Source organism: Nycticebus coucang, chromosome 11 (assembly GCF_027406575.1).
Source record: "Nycticebus coucang isolate mNycCou1 chromosome 11, mNycCou1.pri, whole genome shotgun sequence".
Taxonomy (NCBI): Eukaryota; Metazoa; Chordata; class Mammalia; order Primates; family Lorisidae; genus Nycticebus; species Nycticebus coucang.
The window spans coordinates 60405764-60427185 of record NC_069790.1 but is presented as its reverse complement, the minus strand read 5'-3'; the positions used below and the strand labels follow the sequence as shown (position 1 = coordinate 60427185).

The window sequence follows — 21422 nt, the reverse complement described above, 5'->3', positions numbered from 1 at the left end:
GTTCCTATGATGAGCAACAGATAGGTGAAGTTTGCTTAGTTCTGAAGACCTGTATAATATTTTTCAAAAGTTGTAAATGCATCAAAGTCACTTAATAAATGGTTGTCCTGTTACTTTCTAGATACCTTTAAACCATACAGACTGTAAGGCACTGGGAAGCAGTTAAACATATCTGCTCTCTGGGGGATGCCAGGGTTGATTTGGATCTGGAGAAGGTCATTCCTTCTGCCCCTCTTATGTTAATACATTTGGAATATTGCAGATGCTGGATAGTGGGTGAGAGTGCCAACCTCCCGCCATGTACCTGTTGCTACCAGCAGATTGTAAACCTACAGAATTGGCTACCAGATGGATTTACAACTAGGTTCATCTGACTCCAAAGCACGGCTCTTACCATTAGGACGGGTCCCTTGCCAGAGGCACGATCACTGAAAGACTTAACCTTTAAGTGAGTTGCTAATAACTGCAGAGCTAATAACCCAGAGTTGCAGACCCTGTTTAAGTCCTGCTCCACGTTTCCTCTCTTAGCCTCTCACATACGTGGTCCTCTCTAGCAGAATTACAAACGTGTTAGAAAACAGTCAAAACTTGTCTGACAGGGATTTGGCCAAAACCAATTAAACCCTGGAAAAATAGAGTAAACAAATTTAAATATCTTGATGTTTCATAGGCAATTAATATAGCAGAACTTATTGATATCACACATGGTAGAATAATTAATGCAACAGAAAATATGTTTCAAGTGTTGTCCTATTAGAAGAGCTAAATCAATCTGAAAGTGGGAAAACACAAAAGAACAGCTGCTTATCACACAATTCTGTTTTTAGATGCATGCCTGAATATTCTTAGAATTGGGGATCACTGGCAGATTAGCTAAAACTTGAACAACTGTATTTCTAGATACTGCTCATATTTCTCTGAGATTTCTACTTCAGTAGTAGCTTGTTGAACAGACTTAGCCAATAAGCCCATGCTATCATACTTTTAGATTTACCAAAACCATTAAAAACGAAGTCAAAAATATTCAAGCAAGCAAGCGACAGCAAATTTGGTTTGTGGGAATAATTTCCCCCTAACTTTGAAGTTTATACATATTATAGAAAAATTACTGGCATTGAATTCGCAGTGTTTAGTAGGAAGTCCTGCCTTCTTGAAGTAAAACATTCATTAATCTAAAACTTTTTGAGTGAAACAAAACCTTAAAACCCCCAAAAAGCAAGTGCCCAATATTTTTTGCTTATGTATCAAAGTCTTAATTTGGTGCCACATTATTATACATACTGCTTTACCTGATGTAAAAATGTGACCAGAGAAATATATGGGCATATTATTTCAATGATTTGACAAGCCCGTGGATTACTTTTGGGCTTCATAAAGCATCTGGGCAAATGCTTAAGTACAATGATATATTGCTTTGGTCTGTGTATGGAGTTGTTAGTAGAAGCTTTATGTGTCATTGGAGAGCAATCTATGACTGTTCATATTTCAGAAATGAAGTATAATGGAAAAGCAAATTTGAAATGACAGTCAAGAACTGAGATTTTCAAATCTATCCACTTTTCTAATGAAGAATGTTTATTTTTCTTTGTTTACAAAGGGAAGTAACTGAAATGATTTGTTATACATATGTGACCCATAGGGTGTCTAGCAAGGTCTGTTTAACGCTCATATTTCCAAGATACAGTCCTTTCTGTATACATTGCCATGAATATACACATCAACATAGCTCTGAAAATTAAATGCCTATTTTAAATAATTCTAGTTCACTAAGTGCAATTTGTGGTTTGCATTTCCCTGTGTAGGTTTTTTGTTTTTTTTTTTAAATTTCATGGAAATAAACATAGAAAACTGTCTTCTTTGTAATTGCTGTAGGCTCCCTTGAGTCATGGACTCACACTGACGATTTGTAGAGAAGAGAGAAAAGATGTTTTTAAGATTTTAAGTGGTCCTATAAAATGCGCATATTAATGTAGAAAATCAGTCTTTTCAGAGCTTCCAGTTAGCTTTGTGAGGAATTTTAACCTTCCCCTAGTAAGAACAGGAGGATTTGCAATAATTAACATTTGCCCTTTTTTTCTGGAGGAATTCTCTTCTTTGAGACAATTTGGTTAAAGAGTAATCAATACGCAGTATGTTAAGAAAACACACAGTAATTCAGTCATAGGAATCAATTATTTATAGAAAATTTTGAATAAAAACTAGGGTATTTTCTCTTAAAGGCTATCAGTGACTTTCACTTAGCAAAAACTCACGACCTTATAAAATTTTTGTTCATGCTGAATACCATTTTTGATTTGACACCATTTGCTGCTACCACTGAGCATTTATATTTCTTTACCTTCTGTTATGTCACTCTTCCCTGAGGGTTTTTTTTTTTCATCTGTTTGTTTACTTTCCAAGTTCCAAGGGTTGACAGGTAAGATATAGTATGCCCAGGTAAATTTGAATTTCAGATAAGCAATGAATAATTTTTAAAACACAAGTGTGACCTGTGCAGCATTTAACTGGGTGTCCTGTGTTTTTGTTTGTGAAATGTGGCGTCTTGGTCTTCTCTTGGTGTGTGTTCTCCTCTTACTGCCTCCTGTGGCATCCTGCAAATCCATGGCCTTACCTGTCTTTACTTCTTCATGTGAGTTTACCTACCCTTATGGTGCTGGCTATCACCTCTTTTTGCCGATTTCCCAACCCATATCGCTAGCCTTGACTGATTCAGCCCCAAATTTCAGAGGACTTAATGTAATTCCAGTTGATTATGGTGCTAACTCCAACTCAACAGGACCAAAACAAATTTTACTTTGCATTCCTTCAGAGATTGTTTTCTAAGACCAAAAGACACTACTCTTAGGGTTATCTGGCCATGGTCATGTTAGACTCCTCTTCCCTCATAAGTAATCTTTCAACATGTTTGTAGAGTTTTCATCAAAATGGCTAACACTTTTATCCCCTTTCTTTTCAGCTTCATTGCTGTTATCCTGTTCACATGCAAAGTAGTAAAGGTTCTTGAAATAATGTCCTTTTTGGGGCTTCTGATTCATGTGTCCTTTTCAATTTTTCCTACAGTCCGCTGCTAGATTAGTCCTCTTCAAACACAGTCTTAGATCAGATTTGCATGCAGGTTTATTGGGATCTACTTCAGGAAACACCCCTGCACAGGAGTGGGGAAGGCAGAGCTGGACAGATAAAGAGGTTGACCCTCAATGAAGTTGTACCTGAAACCTTAGTGCTCAGAGCTGGGATGGGCTTTAAAGTTGTCAAAAATTGAGGCCAAGGTTCAAGCCATGAAACCTCTCTTAATCTCTCGAGTGGAGTGGTTGATGAGTGGTCATGGAGGTCCATTTCAAAGGCCCCCTAATTTCATTGCCTGTATGGCTGTCCTTTGTCCTGTAACCACTCTGTTAATCTTCTCCCTTCTGCCTCCCCCCAGGTGCCTGAGAGGAGGCATAAACTGGGCAGAGGCTTTTCCCAGGATACAGCTGTGTAGCAACTGAGGGACAGGTCGGTTGGCACCAAGGAGGACTGTGAGTTGAGCTCTGTGCCACCCTATGTAATCATGACCAACATTTCCCTTTGCTGTTTAGGAACCTTAACTGCCTGCTTCATCAAGGTAAATGTCACTTCAAGGGCTGCTTCATCATCTGACCCCACCTGACCTGTCACTGAACCATCTTCTCACCATCTTCAGTGTTTACCCCCCCATCCCCCAGGGTTATCCCCACCAGCAAAGTCAGCTCCGTGTAGCCTTCTGGAGACTTCTGCCTACCCACTGTCCCACCCTCTTCATGGTGGCTTTGGAGAGGACTGCGGGGTTACTGAGCCCCATCCCACTGCTTCTAGATGTTATCATTCATTAAGACTCAAAACTCATGTTCTTAAATTTAGCATTCATGAGTCTTAAATTTTTCTTGTATTAGTGCTGAGTTATCAGATCATTTTTTCCTCATGGCTTATTCTTTGACCCCAAAGGAAGTGTGTTTGCTCTTTGTCTTCAGAAATAATTAAAGAATAGTTGATTGCGATTTTCCTGAGGCATTCTAAGTAGAATAGTTTTACTGTTTTGAAAAAACATCTCCCATTGAATACTTCAAACTATCTGGGAAGGGAAGATTGAGGTAGAGAAAACAGTTCTGAGTACAGGTTTCTGAGTTCAGAAAACAGTTCTGTTCTCTTTGGCTACATTATGCAGCTTGGATATACTTTTCTCCTTGAACAAAGGCTGCCAGCACGGAGAGGAGAGGCCCTGTTGGGCTTTTTCACTTTTACCTGGGTGGTGTAAATTAATGTGATCAGATTAGAAAAGCGACAGGTACAGGCAAAATCCCTATAAGAAGTCATAGTAGGAAAAAGTGGGTAGGTTTGGATCAGCCAAACCTTGTCCCCACCCAGAGTCCTGGCACTCAGGAGGTTTGGGGACTTGGACAGATTGTTTAATCTTTCTTCTAATAAGGCAGCAACAATGCTGTCTTCCCAGAGCAGGTTCTTGTGAGGAGTGGACATACTGAGAGCCAAACTCCACATCCTGGTACGCTGGTTACCGCTGCTGTGGCATGGGATTAGAGAACAGAGAGAGAGCGCACACTTCCAGATAGTTTGAGTGCACGATATTTCAGTACAGATAGCACATAGTAGGTACTTTCCATATGTTTGAGAAATAAAAATAAATAGAAGGTAAGAATTACTGCTCTTTGAACAATAATACAAAATTTTGTGAAGGAAGTACACAACAATTTGTGGCTATATGTTGGCAAGTAGTACACAGTCTTTCATAAATACAAAAGGAATTTGAAGTGAATGAAGATTGCTGTGAGTTGGGATTTGTCAGGGAAGGCTTAAATTAACAGATGTAGGTGTGCCTACAGCTGCAGTTTGGGAGATTGGTCCTAACCTTGATAGACAGCTAGAAAATGTGGATTCTGCATGGACTCTGAGTGAGATACTCGACTTCCTGCTTTACGTGGATTACATGTGTGATCCACACAACTGTCCTCTGAGGTGTAGCTGCTGGCATTATCCCCATGAAAGGGGAGAAAAAAACAAGCTTCAGGAGAAGACTGGAAGGTACCCCGAGCCACAGTCAGTGATGGAGTGGAGGAAGTGTCTGTATTCAAGGGCCCTTGTAGAATCAACATGGTGTTTTTAGGGAACAGTACCAAAATAGTTTTGGCAACAGTTGCCTTCAGGGGAGCTGTGAGTCAACGAGGGAATCAGTAATTCTACTTCTATTCTCTTAAATCTCAATGGAACAGCAGCTAATGAAAGGGGGCATTGAGCAGCAGAAAGAATGTGGATGTCAAGTGAGAACTGGTTCCAAGCCCCTGCCCCTCATTAGTACCCTGCAGCCCTGGACAAGTTACTTGACAAAGTAACTCGGGTTTCTTTATGAACGTGGGGTTTTTTAAAGGTATTTTTGAAAGAGGGTGGAGAAATGATGTACTTTGCCATTTTGTTCTGTGGGTATATTGTAATGATCTACTGGATTTATGAAATTGTCAAGTGCTATAAAATAAATCCTTTTTGTTAATAGTCTAAGGAACATACATGGTGGTGATAACAATATGGTGATGATTGACATAATGATGATAAAACAATTTAAAACAGTAATAAAAATAATAATAGTTTAGAGTAAGATGGCAATATTCCCTTTGCTGGCAATACTTCAAATTATTTCAACTGAATTTCCCTTTGCTGGCAATATTTCAACTGATTAAGTTGTTTTAATAGATTTGCAATTTATTGCCCTCGTTGGCTCAAGCAAGCAATTAAATTCTCCTCAAGAAATCATGAAAGGCTACTTTTCCTTGTACAGTCTACACTGTTGAAATTTTGGCTTCAGTTCAGGATTCATGGACAAATTAACATTTGAATCACTTCAGGCCTATCACAAAGAAATTATATACATAACTGAAGCTTACATACCTACCTGAAATGACTTGAGTTTCACAGTAGTTGGGAGAAGGAGATGGTTTTTCTATAGTCTGAACGTTGGAATCACCAGCTGAAATGTGGGTCTGTGATGATATTTATATGTAGGCGAGCCTCTGACTTGGGTTGGCTCCTAGTAATTTAGCAGAAGATGGCTCAGCTTAGCCACTGAGATTTGTAAAGGTCGCTGGTAGGACCCCTCAGGAAAAGATAATGAAGATGATATATGGCCTTATTGTATTTATATACAAATCACCTCTTAATGCCTGTGAAAACCACTCAAATTATGGTATAATTATTTCTAAGAATTAAATTCAAATAAACCCTTAAGAGACTTCTTCAGAGCTAGAAAACAATATGAAATGTATATAAACTATTGTCTTGGAAGTGATTATTTTCAGCTAAATTTTTTTGGATAGCCTTTTTTAAAAAATAGCTTGTTGTGCAAATAATAGCAAATACAGTCCTTACTAACATAATTTTTCAGGTAGCATGAACGTGAATATTAGGGATCTGGGAAATGTGAATTATTTTTAATAAGGTCTTTTGCTAAGATGACTAATTCTGATTCACATTATTTCTGTAATATAATTCTATCATTGTTTACAAATTTTACAAATGTTTTGGAAAGGATTCTTTGAGGATTAATGTAAAAATGACCCCACGAGTATGGGTAGTTATGCCTCTCTTAGTCAAAACTCCTAGCAGTTTCATTTTTTAAATTAGAGGCTTAGTCATCAGGGTAGAAATTTCAAGAAATTGCTTTTGCCATCACAGCTATCTTAGAAAAATTCCTTCCAGAGAAATTCTTCCAGAGCAAGGATGCCAATTAATTCCAGCTGTTGGAGTGAATTGTATGTGGATATCTATGAGTTTGGCCTCTAATAATGTAGAGAGATGCTCTTAACTGCTATAATTTAGCAACCAAAGAAACTTTGTAGGCTATTAGTCCACTCTCTTTGATGGAATTCTTGAATAGAGCATTAATTTATATTTTAAGAGCTCAGTATCCCTGGCCCTGTTAGCCATCTTTGTGGAGAAGCCATTTCTCGTAGGAAGGCAAGCAAGGTTGGGGGAGAGTAAAAATAAAGCTTAATTTCTAATTTTTAAGTTATTTTGAATTAAATTTTTTTTTCTTTAAACAAGTTGTGTGTGTGTGTACATTTTTATTAATTCATCTTAGTTTTTAGAGTAGGGTGACATAAAAATTGAGTGGAAGGTCTAGCATTTCCCCTTTACTCATTTCTCCTGGGAGGACACAGTTCCCTTTTTTATTAAGGTCTTGTATTATTTCGGTACATTTGTTACAACTGAAGAACAAATATTGATACCTGTGCTTAACTAAAGTCCATAGTTTCCATGAGGGTTCCCTTGTGTTGTGTAACTGTTTGTGTTTTGACAAATGCATGTCATATACCCATCATTACTACGTCATACAGCATAGTTCCCCCGCCTTCCAAATTCCCTGCCCTCCATCTGTTCACACCCCCTAAACCCAACACTGGTCAACCACTGCCCTTCCTTTTGTCTTTATAGATTTGCCTTTTCCAGAGTGTGATAGATTTGGAACCCTAGAGTATATGTAGCCTTTTCAAATTGGCTTCCTACACTCAGCAATTTGCATTTAAAGTTTCAGCATGTCATTTTGTGGACTGATATCTCATTTCTTTTTATTATGGAATAATATTCCATTGTATGGATGTACCACAGTTTGTTTATCCATCTATTTATTGGTAGACATCGTGGTTGCTTCCAAGGTTGGGCCATTGTGAATGAAATTGTTGAAAACGTTCTTGTACCTGTTTTTGTGTGGATGTAAGTTTTCAACTCATTTGCATACTTGATTTCTTTTTATCTAGCATTGAGAGCTAGTAGACTCCGAGCATAAAGGTGAGGGTCGAGAAAAACACACTGTTCCTGTGGGAGTAGGAGGTGAGGGGAGATGGACTTTTGAAGGATTAAAAGTAGGGGTCCTGTGCACAGCCAGCCTGTCTCCTGCCAGTGGATAAGTGGACTATGGGGAGAAGTTGGAAGGACATTATTCTGCTTGGTCATGGTTAGGGTTTAGGGCAGAAGTTCTCAGCCTTCCTAATGCCGTGACCCTTTAATACAAAATGTGATGAAAATAATTTTATGGTTGGGGGTCACCACAACATGAGGAATTGTATTAAAGGGTTGCGACGTTAGGAAGGTTGAGAACCACTGGTTTAGAGGAACACAAACTAAATAGCCTTAATCAGTTCCAATTACTGACCTAGTTAATTTAATTCCCATAAACACTTTTAAACTGCATTTATAAATTGAATGTATTTGGTTCCTTTTAAGCATTCAAATGCCTTGATCTAACAGCTAGAACTTCTCCATATGCATGAACTATTCTTATAAACCTAATAAAACAAAATTTATGAATGTAGTTCATCTTAAGCATTCCAGTGCTGGTGGAAATCTAGTAAAATTCGCATCTACCTTTCAACTTAAAATCACACATTTAAAATAAATTGAAATTACAAGAGTAGTTGATTGATATATCAAACTGTCTTAACTATCTTTTTTTTTTTTTGGTTTTTGGCCGGGGCTGGGTTTGAACCCACCACCTCTGGCATATGGGACCGGCACCCTACTCCTTGAGCCACAGGCGCCACCCTGTCTTAACTATCTTAAACATGCTTAATTAACTAAATATTGAACCCTGTCCAAGCGATCACATATTGAACCTTAAACTTAACTCCAAAGGTTTTTTTTTTTTTTTCTGTAGAGACAGAATCTCACTTTATCGCTCATGGTAGAGTGCCGTGGCATCACACAGCTCACAGCAACCTCCAACTCCTGGGCTTAGGCGATTCTCTTGCCTCAGCCTCCCGAGTAGCTGGGACTATAGGTGCCCACCACAACGCCTGGCTATTTTTTTGTTGCAGTTTGGCTGGGGCTGGGTTTGAACACACCACCCTTGATATATAGGGCCTGCATCCTACCCATTGAGCCATAGGTGCTGTGCACCTCCAAAGGTTTTAATACCGTAGGTTTGATGTAAAATCATTGTGTCTCCATTTAAACTAAACATTCCCAAGTCCTTGTCACCCAGAGTGATTTAGAGTTTGTATCTCAGGAGGAGTGGCCTTGTTACATTGAGTCGGGAGATCTGGGTCCTGGTGGAGGACCACAACATGGGGCCAGCAGCATCCCCGCCCCCCACATCCAGTTAAGGACACCTGGCACCATTCTGTATAGTAGGTGTGACAACTGGAGGCTTCTAAGTCTCTGCTCTTAAGTAATTCTTTCATGTCACTTGAATCTGCATTCCTCTGAATCAGGAGGCACTTAATTTCCTTCTACTAATCTCTTTAGCTTCTCATTGAATTCTTTATTCATTTTGTGTTTTTTTTCCCCATTAAGTTAGGTCACTATTCTTAAAGCTATTATAATCTAATACTACTGCATTCTCCATATCTCTCTATCCTGTCTGTCTGGCTCTGCAGCATGAGTCTTGCTAGTGACAGCAGTGTCTGGCTGAGTTTCCCACCCACTTGTCTGCTGAATGAAGGATGGGCTGATCTGAGTTCAGATCCCTGAGGCCCTGCAGTTCCCGGTCTGATTCCATTGACCCCGTGCTCCTTCCTGACAGTCACCTTCGTCCCTGCTCCCTGGCTGCTCGCCACACTCCCCACTGATGCAGTGGACCAGGGGAAGGTTACACATGAGAGAACCTAATGAGAACACTTGTTACTGGGCACTGAGCTGATCGATGCAGTTTTCCCGTGTCCTGTATCCTCATGTTATGTAAAACCAGAAGTCGAATTAATAGTGTCTGCACAAAGCTGACCATAAAATGGAATACTTAGAATTAACTCAAAGACCTGGGGTTCCTCGGTAACTCATCAACTTCAGCAAGGAATTTGCATTAGAAATGGCCATTTTCATTTTTTTTTTTTAAAGCTACTTTATATACACAGCAAAATAACCTGACAGTTAAAGAAGATAAGCATGTTTAAAAGAAAAATAACCTGAAAATCCCTTGAATAAGTTTGTATTTTTAAAATATTGCTCAGGATGAAAAGAATTAGTATATTGCTAAATTGTGAAGCATCACTGAAGATAAACTACACCCGTATGTTTGAAAGTGGTATGCAGTGTGGGACGTACTTTGCCCTGCATTAGCTTAAACACAAACCGGAGATCAGGTTTCATAAAAAATGATTCAGCCTAAGAACGTAGGGCATGCAGAGGAGCTTATATAAAAAGCTTTAAAGAAGGTCTTTCTGAGGAAGTCGCTCAGTGTTGTGGGTTACTGTGCCAGGAGTGGCCCCGTGGAGCTGAGAAGGGTCACATGGGCATGGCTTTGAAGGATGTTTCCAGGACTCCAGTGGTGTCTGCATGGTCTCTTCTCATACTAGCAGCCCTCTACACACCTGACCCCAGCCCTCACCTTGTCACCCACTATTGTCACCACTTAGCCCTTGACTCCCTTAGCCCTGGTCTTCTGTCTGAGGTTGGGGAGTCAGAATCACGAGGTCTGAGTGTGGCTTCAGCTCTGCCTCCTGTCGTCTCCTGGGCTCATTCTGTTTAAATCTCGTTCATGTTCTATGAAGATGGGAGACTTCCAACTAATAGTTGATTGATAGTGGAAACAAGCCTCATTTCTACAGTTTGTGATGCCATCAGTCAAACAGTGGTTGTAATGCGAACACCACGCACAGGCACTGGTTTGTGACTGTAGAACATATCTGCACATCAGAGTCCCTTGGGGGAACATTGGGAGCATTTATAAATGCATAACCCAGCTGTGCTGAATCAGAATCTTTGAGGCTGAGGTACAGAGATCTGATTTTTAGGTTTCCCAGGGATTTTAATGTGTTTTCAAAGATGAAACCACTCATTTAGGTGCACAACAAGAATTATGAGGCTTAGTTTCTGCCTTCAAGACCTTGTTTCTAGTTAGAAAATGAAAATGAACCTTAATATCACAGTTAGACAATGCAGTGGAGTTGGTGTTGTGATTCTGTGTTTGATTGATGTGAGTAGAGTGTAGTCTGGATAAGACAGCATGGCATTGGTCTTGATTTATTGTTGGATAAAGTACCAACCAGTCTGAGTAGTATAGAAGTTTTGTCAATCATTGAAGTATGGCTTCAAAAATATATAAGGTTAAGTAGCCCTTAATGAAGCTGGTAACCCCCTGGCAAGGAAGCTGGTAAGAGTTTTCAAGAAGGGCTTAAAAGTAGACTCAACCATTTTGGTTAAATTTGGTTTTGTTATGAAAATAAAGAAAACCTGCACACCTTTTATAAATTGACTTACTTTTCAGATTTCTTTAAGGATGGAAGCTTTGGGTACATATTACATAACAGTGCTAATGATCTTAACATTTTAAAACCAATTTACCCAATTGCCTTGTGAGGAAACTGTTCTGACAGTGACTAACAGACTCGTTGGTGGTGATGAAATCTGTCACCAATCTCTTGGTGTTTGTCTTCATATAGTTTCATGGTCAAAAGGTCACTGTCTTTCTGAAGCTTTATTATGAGAATTTTTACAAGTAAATGGCCTGAGAATAAGATGGAAACAATTAGAGGAAATTGTATAATGCCGAGTATCTCTAGTTCAGCATATGTAATTTAATATGTCTACCTAGAAATTACTTTGAAAGACATATTAATCAACGATACTTATTGTTCTCAGGTGTTCTCTGAGAACAAAGCTATGATTGTCACATAAATTCAGTTTTGTTTTTTTTTGTAAATACAGAATATATTATTTTTATTGTTGGGTATTCATTGAGGGTACAAGAAACCAGGTTACACTGATTGCATTTGTTAGGTAAAGTCCCTTTTACAGTCGTGCCTTGCCCCTACAAGGTGTATCACACACCGAGACCCCACCCCCCTCCCTCCTTCCCTCTCTCTGCTCCCCCCTTCCCCCACCCCCACCATGTCATAAATTGTCACTGATTTTCCTCATATCAGAATTGAGTACATAGGATTCATGCTTCTCCATTCTTGGGATGCTTTACTAAGAATAATGTGTTCCATTTCCATCCAGGATAATACAAAGGCTGTAAAGTCTCCATTTTTTTAAATGGCTGAATAGTATTCCATGGTGTACATATACCACAGCTTGTTAATCTATTCCTGGGTTGGTGGGCATTTAGGCTGTTTCCACATTTAGGCGATTGTAAATTGAGCTGCAATAAACAGTCTAGTACAAGTGTCCTTATGATAAAAGGATTTTTTTTTTCTTTTTTAAAGTTTATTGAGGAAGAGAAAGATATGTTTACAAAGCAAGAGTAAGATACAGGTTTACAAAGTAAGATTTGTTTGCCATAAGACAAAGGTGCCATGAGAAAAAACTAAAGCAAGAAGTTGTCTTTTTTTCTTTTTCTTTTTTTTTTAGGTGTTTTTTATTGCTTATTTGTTTTATACTAGGTAATACATTCACATGGTTCAAAATTCAAAATGTGCAAAATGAACTAACAGTGAAAAGACTTTCTCTTATATCTGCCCTGTGGCCTCTTAGTTTTCTTTCCTATGATGACTAATATGACTTTCTTATGTATCTCTGTAGAAGTTGTTTATGGATATATAAACTAATATGCACCATATACATATTTGTTTTTTGCCCCCTTTTCCACTTACAAATACATCTTGGAAGTAAATATTTAAAGCAACAATACATCTTGGTGATAACTTCATATCATGACACAAAGAGCTTCTTCATTTTTTACATGGTGATACAGAAATTATCTATTATATCAAATTGTCATAATTTCTTTAACATCACCTCACGTGATAAATGACTAGAAGTTGAAATCCCTGGGTAGTTTGTAGGGTGACAGATGTCAACTCTTTCAGGGATGACTTTTGCTCTTCAGGGGTTCTCACTGCTTTCCCCTTTTCGGTGATCTGAACAGCCCTCAGCAAGCCATGCTGTGAAGCCGGGTTCCTCACCATGTCAGTCATCAGGAACACGATGTCCCTGATGTACATCTGTATACTTTAGCAGCAGAGTGCCCTGCCTTGTTCCCACGTGCAATGAAGAAGGTACAGAGTGCTATGATACCTCCTTGCAGCCCACACTCCCCCTGGACAGACTTCCACACAACTCTAATGTGCTTGTTCTTGACTAAGCAAGAGGCTAAGGTGGGAAGACCTCTCACCAGGTCTGCAGCTTTTCAAGCACATAAGTGTGCAAATAGTTAAATACTTGAATGGTATAGCTGTATAAAACATTCAATTCCATTGGAATGAACTTGAGAGCCAGAACTGCTGTCCGCATCTCATCTCAGGCTGCTTGGATCGCCAGAGTCTTACTAGGATGTCCAAATTTTTGTGTCAGATTATCCTTGGTGATGTCCAGTTCTTTAACTGTACTTCTAAAGCTTGGAGTTTGTGGTCTACTTTCTGCTTAAGATCTAGCTCCAATGACCCTTCTTTTTCTAGTGTCAAAGGCAAAATTGACAGATTCTCCCTTCATATTTCCCCTTCTTTTTTTCTTTAAGAGATGGGTTCTTGCTGTGTTGCTCATGCTGGACTCAAACTCCTAGGCTCAAGTGATATTCTCACTTCAGTCTCCTGAGTAGCTGCAACTATAGGTGCATGCCATGGCGCTCAGTGGTGACAGAACTGTGACAGAAGTACTGTAATCCCAGTACTTCAGGAGGCTGAGGTAAGAATTGCTTGGGACCAGAAGTTTGAATCCAGCCTGGGCAACACAGTGAGCCCCTGTCTGTGCATATTTGTGACTTAGAACCTGAGGGTTTGCTTCCAGCTGAAAAACAACTCATCATTTTGCTAGTGACAGAGTTGAACCAGGTGGGACTAGTTCCATGACTACGATATGTCCATAGAAACTTCTCAAACTGGCTTCACCATCTGGTAAAGTTTTGGAGTCTCATGGGAGGAACCTTCCCCAGACCTGCCCAGTAATGGGATTACAGGATCAAATGGGAGGTCTAGCTGGAGTTCTTTGAGGGTTCTCCATACTTCCTTCCAAAAAGATTGTATTAGTTTGCAGTCGCACCAGCAGTGTAAAAGTGTTCCCTTCTCTCCACATCCATGCCAGCATCTGCAGCTTTTAGATTTTGTGATGTGGGCCATTCTCGCTGGGGTTAGATGGTATCTCAGAGTGATATTGATTTGCATTTCTCTAATAATTAGGGATGATGAGCATTTGTTCATAGGTCTGTTAGAGATTCATCTGACTTCTTTAGAGAAGGTTCTATTCATGTGTCTTGCCCATTGACATATGGGGTTTTTGGCTTTTTTCATGAGGATTAATTTGAGTTATCTATAGATTCTAGTTATCAAGCTTTTGTCTGATTCAAAATATGCAAATATCCTTTCCCATTGTGTAGGTTGTCTATTTGCTTTGATTGTTGTCTCCTTAGCTGTACAGAAGCTTTTCAGATTAATTAAGTCTCATTTATTTTTGTTGTTGTTGCAATTGCCATGGCCTTATTCTTCATGAATCCTTTCCCCAGGCCAATATCTTCCAGTGTTTTTCCTGTGCTTTCTTTGAGGATTTTTACCATTTCATGCCTTAAATTTAGGTCTTTTATCCATATTGAATCAATTTTTGTGAATGGAGAAAGGTGCGGGTCCAGTTTCACTCTTTTACATGTGGATATCCAATTTTCCCAGCACTATGTATTGAACAGGGAGTCTTTCCCCCAAGGTATGTTCTTGTTTGGTTTTTCGAAGATTAGGTGGTTGTAAGATGTTAATTTCATTTCCTGGTTTTCTATTCTATTCCAAATGTCTATATCTCTATTTTTGTGCCATTACCATGCTGTCTTGACCACTCTGGCTTTATAGTACAGCTTAAAATCTGGTATACTGATGCCCCCGGCTTTGTTTTTATTACTAAGTACAACCTTAGCTATACATATTTTTTTCTGGTTCCATACAAAATGCAGAATCATTTTTTCCAAGTCTTGAAAGTATGCTGTTGGTATTTTAATAGGGATAGCATTGAATTGGTAGATTGCTTTGGGAAGTATAGACATTTTAACCGTGTTTATTCTTCCCAGCTATGAGCATGGTATGTTCTTCCATTTGTTAATATCCTCTGCTGTTTACTTTTTTAGGGTTTCATAATTTTCTTTATAGCGGTCCTTCACCTCTTCTGTTATGTATATTTCTAGGTATTTCATTTTCTTTGAAACTAAGGTGAAGGGAGTTGTGTCCTTAATTAGCTTCTCATCTTGGCTGTTATTGGCATATACAAAGGTTACTGACATTGTAGACATTGATTGTATATCCTGAGACATTACTGTATTTTTTGATGACTTCCAGGAGTCTTGTGGTTGAATCTTTGGGGTTCTCTAAGTATAAGATCATGTCGTCAGCAAAGAGGGAGAGTTTGAAAATTGTATTGACTAGAACTTCCAACACTATATTGAATAGTGATGGTGACAGAGGACAACCTTGTCTGGTTCCAGTTCTGAAAGGAAAAGCTTTCAGTTTTACTCCATTCAGTAAAATATTAGCTGTGGGTTTGTCATAGATAGCTTCAATCAGTCTAAGAAATGTGCCACCTACGCCTATATTCTTCAGTGTTCTAATTAGAAAAGGATGCTGGATTTTATCAAATGCTTTTTCTGCATCTATTGAGAGGATCATATGGTCTTTGTTTTTGCTTCTGTTAATATGATGAATAACGTTTATGGACCCACGTATGTTAAACCAGTGTTGCATTCCTGCAATGAAACCTACTTGATCATGATGTTTAACTTTTTTGATGATAAGGTATAATCTATTGGCTAGGATTTTGTTCAGAATTTTTGCATCTATATTCAGTAGTGAAATTGGTCTGAAATTCTCCTTTTTAGTTGGGTCTTTTCCTGGTTTTGGTATCAGGGTGATGTTTGCTTCGTAGAATGTATTGGGGAAGATCCCTTCCTCCTCAATTTTTTGGAATAACTTCTGCAGTATGGTAATAAGCTCTTCCTTGAAGGTTTGATAGAATTCTGGTGTGAAGCCATCTGGACCAGGGCAATTTCTGGTTGGAAGCTTTTTTTGTTGTAATTCTTTGATCTCAGTGCTTGAAATTGGTCTGTTCAGGAGCTCTATTTCTTTGTGGCTACATCTAGGGAAAGGGTGTGATTCCAAATGTTGATCCATTTCCTTCACATTGTCAATTTTTGGACATAGAGTTTCTGGTAGTATTCAGAGATGATGTCTTGTATCTCTGTGGCATCAGTTGTTATTTCCCCTTGAACATTTCTGATTAAGGTTACAAGAGATTTTTCTTTTCTATCTCTGGTTAGTCTGGCCAAAGGTTTATCTATTTTATTTTATTATTATTATTTTTTTTTTTTTCAAAAAACCAACTTCTTGTTTCATTAATTTTCTGACTGATTCTTTTGTTTTCAATTTCATTGATCTCTGATTTAATTTTGGATATTTCTTCTCCTGAGTTTAGGCTTAGATTTTTCTTCTTTTTCCACTTCCATAATATGGTTTGTGAGTTTGTCGATGTGCTCTCTTTCTGTTTTTCAAATGTAGGCATCTAAAGCGATGAATTTTCCTCTCAAAACTGCTTTTGCAGTATCCCACAGATTTTGGTAGCTTGTGTCTTCATTGTTGTTATATTCAAGGAAGTTAATGATTTCCTGTTTTATTTTGTCCTGCACCCAACTGTCATTCAACAGAAGGTTGTTTAATTTCCATTCCTTTGTGTGGGGTTGAACATTTTTGTTGGAGTTGGGTTCAACCTTTAGTACCTTGTGGTCTGAGAAGGTACAAGGTAAAATTTCAATTCTTTTGATTCTGTTCAGGTTTGTTTTTTTGTCCTAGGATATGATCAATTTTGGAGAATGTTCCATGGGGTGATGAGAAGAATGTATATTCTTTATCTTTGTGATGGAGTGTTCCATGTGTGTCCATCAGACACAGATGTTCTAGTGTCTCATTTAAGTCCCTTGTATCTTTGCTTAATTTCTGTTTAGAGCATCCATCCAGGGCAGTAGGAGGAGTGTGAAAGTCCCCTGTTATTATGATGTTATAGGATATCATATTGCTCAGACTGAGTAAGTTCTGTTTTAAGAATCTGGGAGCAGGGCGGGGGAAGCAGAAAGAGGGACAGAGGGATGGGGGTGGGGCCTTGGTGTGTGTCACACTTTATGGGGGCAAGACATGATTGCAAGAGGGACTTTACCTAACAATTGCAATCAGTGTAACCTGGCTTATTGTACCCTCAATGAATCCCCAACAATAAAAAAAAAAAGAATCTGGGAGCATTTAAATTGGGTGCATAGATATTTAGAATTGAAACGTCTTCTTGTTGTATTTTTACCTTGACCAATATAAAGTGACCATCTTTGTCCTTTTTGACTTTGTTGCTTTAAATCCACATGTATTTGAAAATAAGATTGCAGCCCCTCTTTTCTTCTGAATTCCATTTGCCTGAAAAATTGTCTTCCAACTCTTAACTCGGAGTTCTAATTTGTCTTTTGAAGCTGGGTGTGTTTCTTGCAGTCAGCAAATCGATGGCTTATGGTTTTTAATTCAGTCAGCCAATCTATATCTCTTCTGTAGGGGATTTAAACCATTAACACTTATTGAGATAATTGATAAATGTGGTAGTCTTCTATTCATCTTACTTTGTGAGAATCCATTGCTTAGTTTTATCTTTTGTATCATTGTGGAAATTAGGTTCTGTCCTTTAATTTCTGAGTTCTTACTTTGCTATTGATCCATTGTGATGGTCAATGTGCAGAACAGGTTGAAGTATTTCCTGTTGAGCTGGTCTTGTGGTGAATTTCCTCAGTGTTTGCATAGCAGTAAATTATTTGATTTCTTTGTCAATTTTAAAGCTTAGCTTAGCAGGATATAGAATTCTGGGCTGGGAATTGTTCTGTTTAAGTAGATAAAATGTAGATGACCATTGTCTTCTTGCTTGACAAGTTTCATTAGAGACATCTGCAGTCCTGATATATTTGCCCCTATAGGTCAACTGGTGCTTACTCCTGGCAGTTTGCAGAGTCTTTTGTCTTGATTTTGGAGAGGTTTATCACAATGTGTTTGGGGAAGCTCGGTTAGAGTTGAGGCGACCTGGATTCCAATATCCCTCTGAAAGGAGTGTGTCAGAATCTTTGGTGATATTATGGAAATTTTCATTTATGATTTTCTCTAGTATGGCTTCCATTCCCCTGGGGCATTCTTCTTTCCCTTCTGGGATACCTATAATTTATATGTTTGAATGCTTCATAACGTCCCATAATTTTGTCAATCAGTGTTCTCCTTTCTCTCTTTTCTTTTCTGCCTCTTTAACTATCTGAGTTATCTCAAGAGCTTTGTCCTCTACCTCTGAGATTCTTTCTACTGCATGGTCTAATCTGTCGTCGATACGTTCTATTTCATCTTTAAGTTCCCTAATTGACCGCTTCAGTTCCTTCAACTCTGCTATATCCTTACCATATTCTTCATATTGTTCATCTCTTATTTGATTCTGTTTTTGGATTACCTTTTGGTTATTTTCCACTTTATTAGCAGTTTCCTTCACTGTTTCCATCATTTCCTTCATTGTTTTCATCATCTGTATTGTAAATTCTCTTTCTGTCATTTCTAACATTTCTTTATAGGTAGAATCCTCTGTAGTAGCTACCTCATGGTTCCTTGGAGGGGTTGCTCTGGACTGGTTTTTCATGTGGCCAAGATTTTTCGGCTGATTCTTCCTCATGAGTGTTTTCTTTAATCTGTTTTCTTGCCCTAATTTTCCTTTGATTTCCTCTTGCTCTTGAGTTACTGTGTCTCTGGCCTAGGGTTTTGATGAGTCCTTTTGGTACAGGACCAGAAGGATGAGAAGATTGAAGAGCAAAAAGGGAAAAAAGATTTAAAAAAAAAAAAAAGAAGAAAGAAAGAAAAGAAAAGAAAAAAGTGAAAAGAAATGGGGTGAGTAAAAAGGAATATTTACAAAAAGAAGAGAGGCACTGATAGTGGGAGACAGGAGCAATATAGGTATACAGTAGTGTAGTTTGACTCAACCTTCAAGACCCCCAACCTCTGGGGGTGCTGGGTTGGGTGGTTCCCTTGAGGTCAACAGCTCTTTGCCAGCTTGTTCAGACATAGTAACCCACCTCCACCAAGTAAAGTGGAAAGACAAAAATGCTATAAATCAATCAAAATAAGCTAACAAAAAACTTTACAGGATAAAATTGGGGGAAAAAAGTAAATAATAGGGGTGGAAACCCTAGAAGAATGAAGTTCTAATTGTTAAAGAAGGCAACAATGGAAAATTATATCTAAACTAGAAAAATGAAGAAAGAAAAGAAAGAAAAAAGAAGGAAAAATCTAGAGGGAAAATGTTGAAATTAAAAAGAAAAACAAAAACAAAGCAGTATATATCTCTTGCTGAGTATTGTCTGGGCAACAGGTGATCTTCTGGGGTATGAGATGTTAATCACAGTGCTGATATGCCTGTACAAGATGGAGATTGGAGACCTCTGCTGAATTCTCAAACCCCGCAGAGTGGAGAACCTAAATCTCTCTTAGCCCGCTTAAAAGGCATTTTAAACTGCTAACCTTGTTTAAACAAACTTTCCTAGGAAAGTGCTTGTTGCTGGGATCACTCTTGAAGTGGCTGTCCACTTACCCAGTGTGCCAAAACCGGTCTCACTCTGTGCCCCTGAGGACCAGGGCTATAAGGTGTCTCAGTCCCCGCCTTTAGGCTGCTCAGTCACTAGATTACTCACTCCAACCCGATCCTTGCTGTGTGACCCTGAGAGCGGAGCTTGTCAGGGCAGTTCTCTCACAGTGGCTCCATGTGGCCCATAGCCGAACAGTATTAGCTCCGTAGGCTCAGCAGCTCAGTCTGGGGCCCTAGACAATGCTTAAAGTCCTCCACACTCTTGCCCAAGTTCTCCCAAGGTAGTTCAATTGAGTGCCAAGTCCAAAAAACAAAACGAAGCAAAACAAAACAGCTCACAGGTAAGGCCTTTCCAGTTTGCAGTCTCACTGCTGCTGTACTTACAGCTGCCGGTGGGATTAGACTGAACGAACACACGTAACCACTTGCCCATTTTCCACTGCTTTTGTCCTCCTCATGGGGTCCAGAAGTCTCTCACTGACTCTCTGTGTCCCCAAAGGGATGTTTCTGGGCAGATCCTACCAGCCACAGATGCCTGGAGTCTTCTCTCTCCAGTCTCACCGTGCCCAGTTGCAAGGAAGCTGTTACTCAGCCGCCATCTTGCTCCTTCCCCCAATAAATTTAGTTTTTTAAAACAATGCAAGATGTCATGCATACAGATTGACTTGATTGAAGATTAGTAAGAAGCAAGTGAGGCTGGAAACTGAAGTATAGAGATTGAGATGCAGGGTGGTCAGGTAAAGTATGGCCTTGTGTGTAGAAAGCTGCAATTTCAGTACAAGAGCAATGGGAAGGCATTGAAGTAATTGGGAAGAAGCAAGATGTTTTGTATGTTTGGTATTTTGTTTGCAACGTACGTTTTAATAGACTACTTTGCATTTGGGTTATTACTAGGCTGGAAGAAAGGTGTTGGTAGTTTAAGTGAGGATGATAGCATGAAAATGGGGAAAATGTAAATGGCAGCTGACTATCTTTTGATGGCATTACTAGTGGAACTTACTGCTGGGTTTTGATCCAGGGGATAAGAGAAAAGAGGAATCAGGGCCAACTTGTAGGTTTCATTTGTTTAGCTCTTACTGAAATGTGATGTAATGTGGGAATAACAGCAGGTCTGGGGCCAGATCTAAGGGAAATCAAAGATTCTGTGGGACACCTGTTAGTGACTGATTCAAGCTGTCTAGTTGGCAGCCAGATGCATGAGGCTAGTACTTAAGGAGGTATTGAGGCTAGTAGGAAAAAGCAGAGACTTACCCCTGAATAGATGGTCTTTAAAATCACAGAAGTGGATACGATAATCTATCAGTGTGTGTAGCCAGAAGAGTGGGCTCAGGACACAGCCCAGTGGTTAGACATGAGTGAGAAGAGGAGGAGGAAGCTTCAGGTGACTAATGAGGGCTGTAGGGGACAAGACTAGAAGGGAAGGGGATGAAGGCATCAGAGGAGTCGTCTAATTTGTCATACAACTATGTTTTTGAGGTGACTAATGAGGGCTATAGGGGACAAGACTGGAAGGGAAGGGGATGAAGGCATCAGAGGAGTCGTCTAATTTGTCATACAACTGTGTTTTTGAGAGACAGAAATTGACTAGAGAGAATGAAAGTGATGGATGTTAGATTAAGTCCATTGTGGACAAAGCAGATGATGACCAGACGAATTTGCCAGGATTGGCATATCTAGGTAGAGCCCTGAGAATTGGTTGTTAAGCGTTGCTGAGGGTGGCAGATGGGGATGGAAGAATTGATGTCAATGGAGAACGTGTCAAGATGATGCTGGGGTGTTTGCAGGGAAGGATCCAGTACAAAGAGAGGAAGACCAGCAGGAGAGAAGAGATAATGGCTAGAAGGAAGCTGAAACAAAGATGTTTATGCTTGCCCTTGATAGGAGCAGTAGATGGCAGAGAGCCTGAGAATGAATGGTGAGAG

At 39.2% G+C, this 21422-nt stretch overlaps 1 protein-coding gene and 1 pseudogene across 1 annotated transcript in view; one reads left to right on the top strand and one right to left on the bottom strand.

The window, feature by feature from the left end:
• Nucleotides 1-21422, top strand: part of CDK14 (cyclin dependent kinase 14) — a 535950-nt gene that overhangs the window by 117331 nt on the left and 397197 nt on the right. The gene's annotated exons all lie outside the window — the stretch shown is intronic.
• On the bottom strand, nucleotides 12690-19686 carry LOC128560222 (single-pass membrane and coiled-coil domain-containing protein 1-like; annotated as a pseudogene).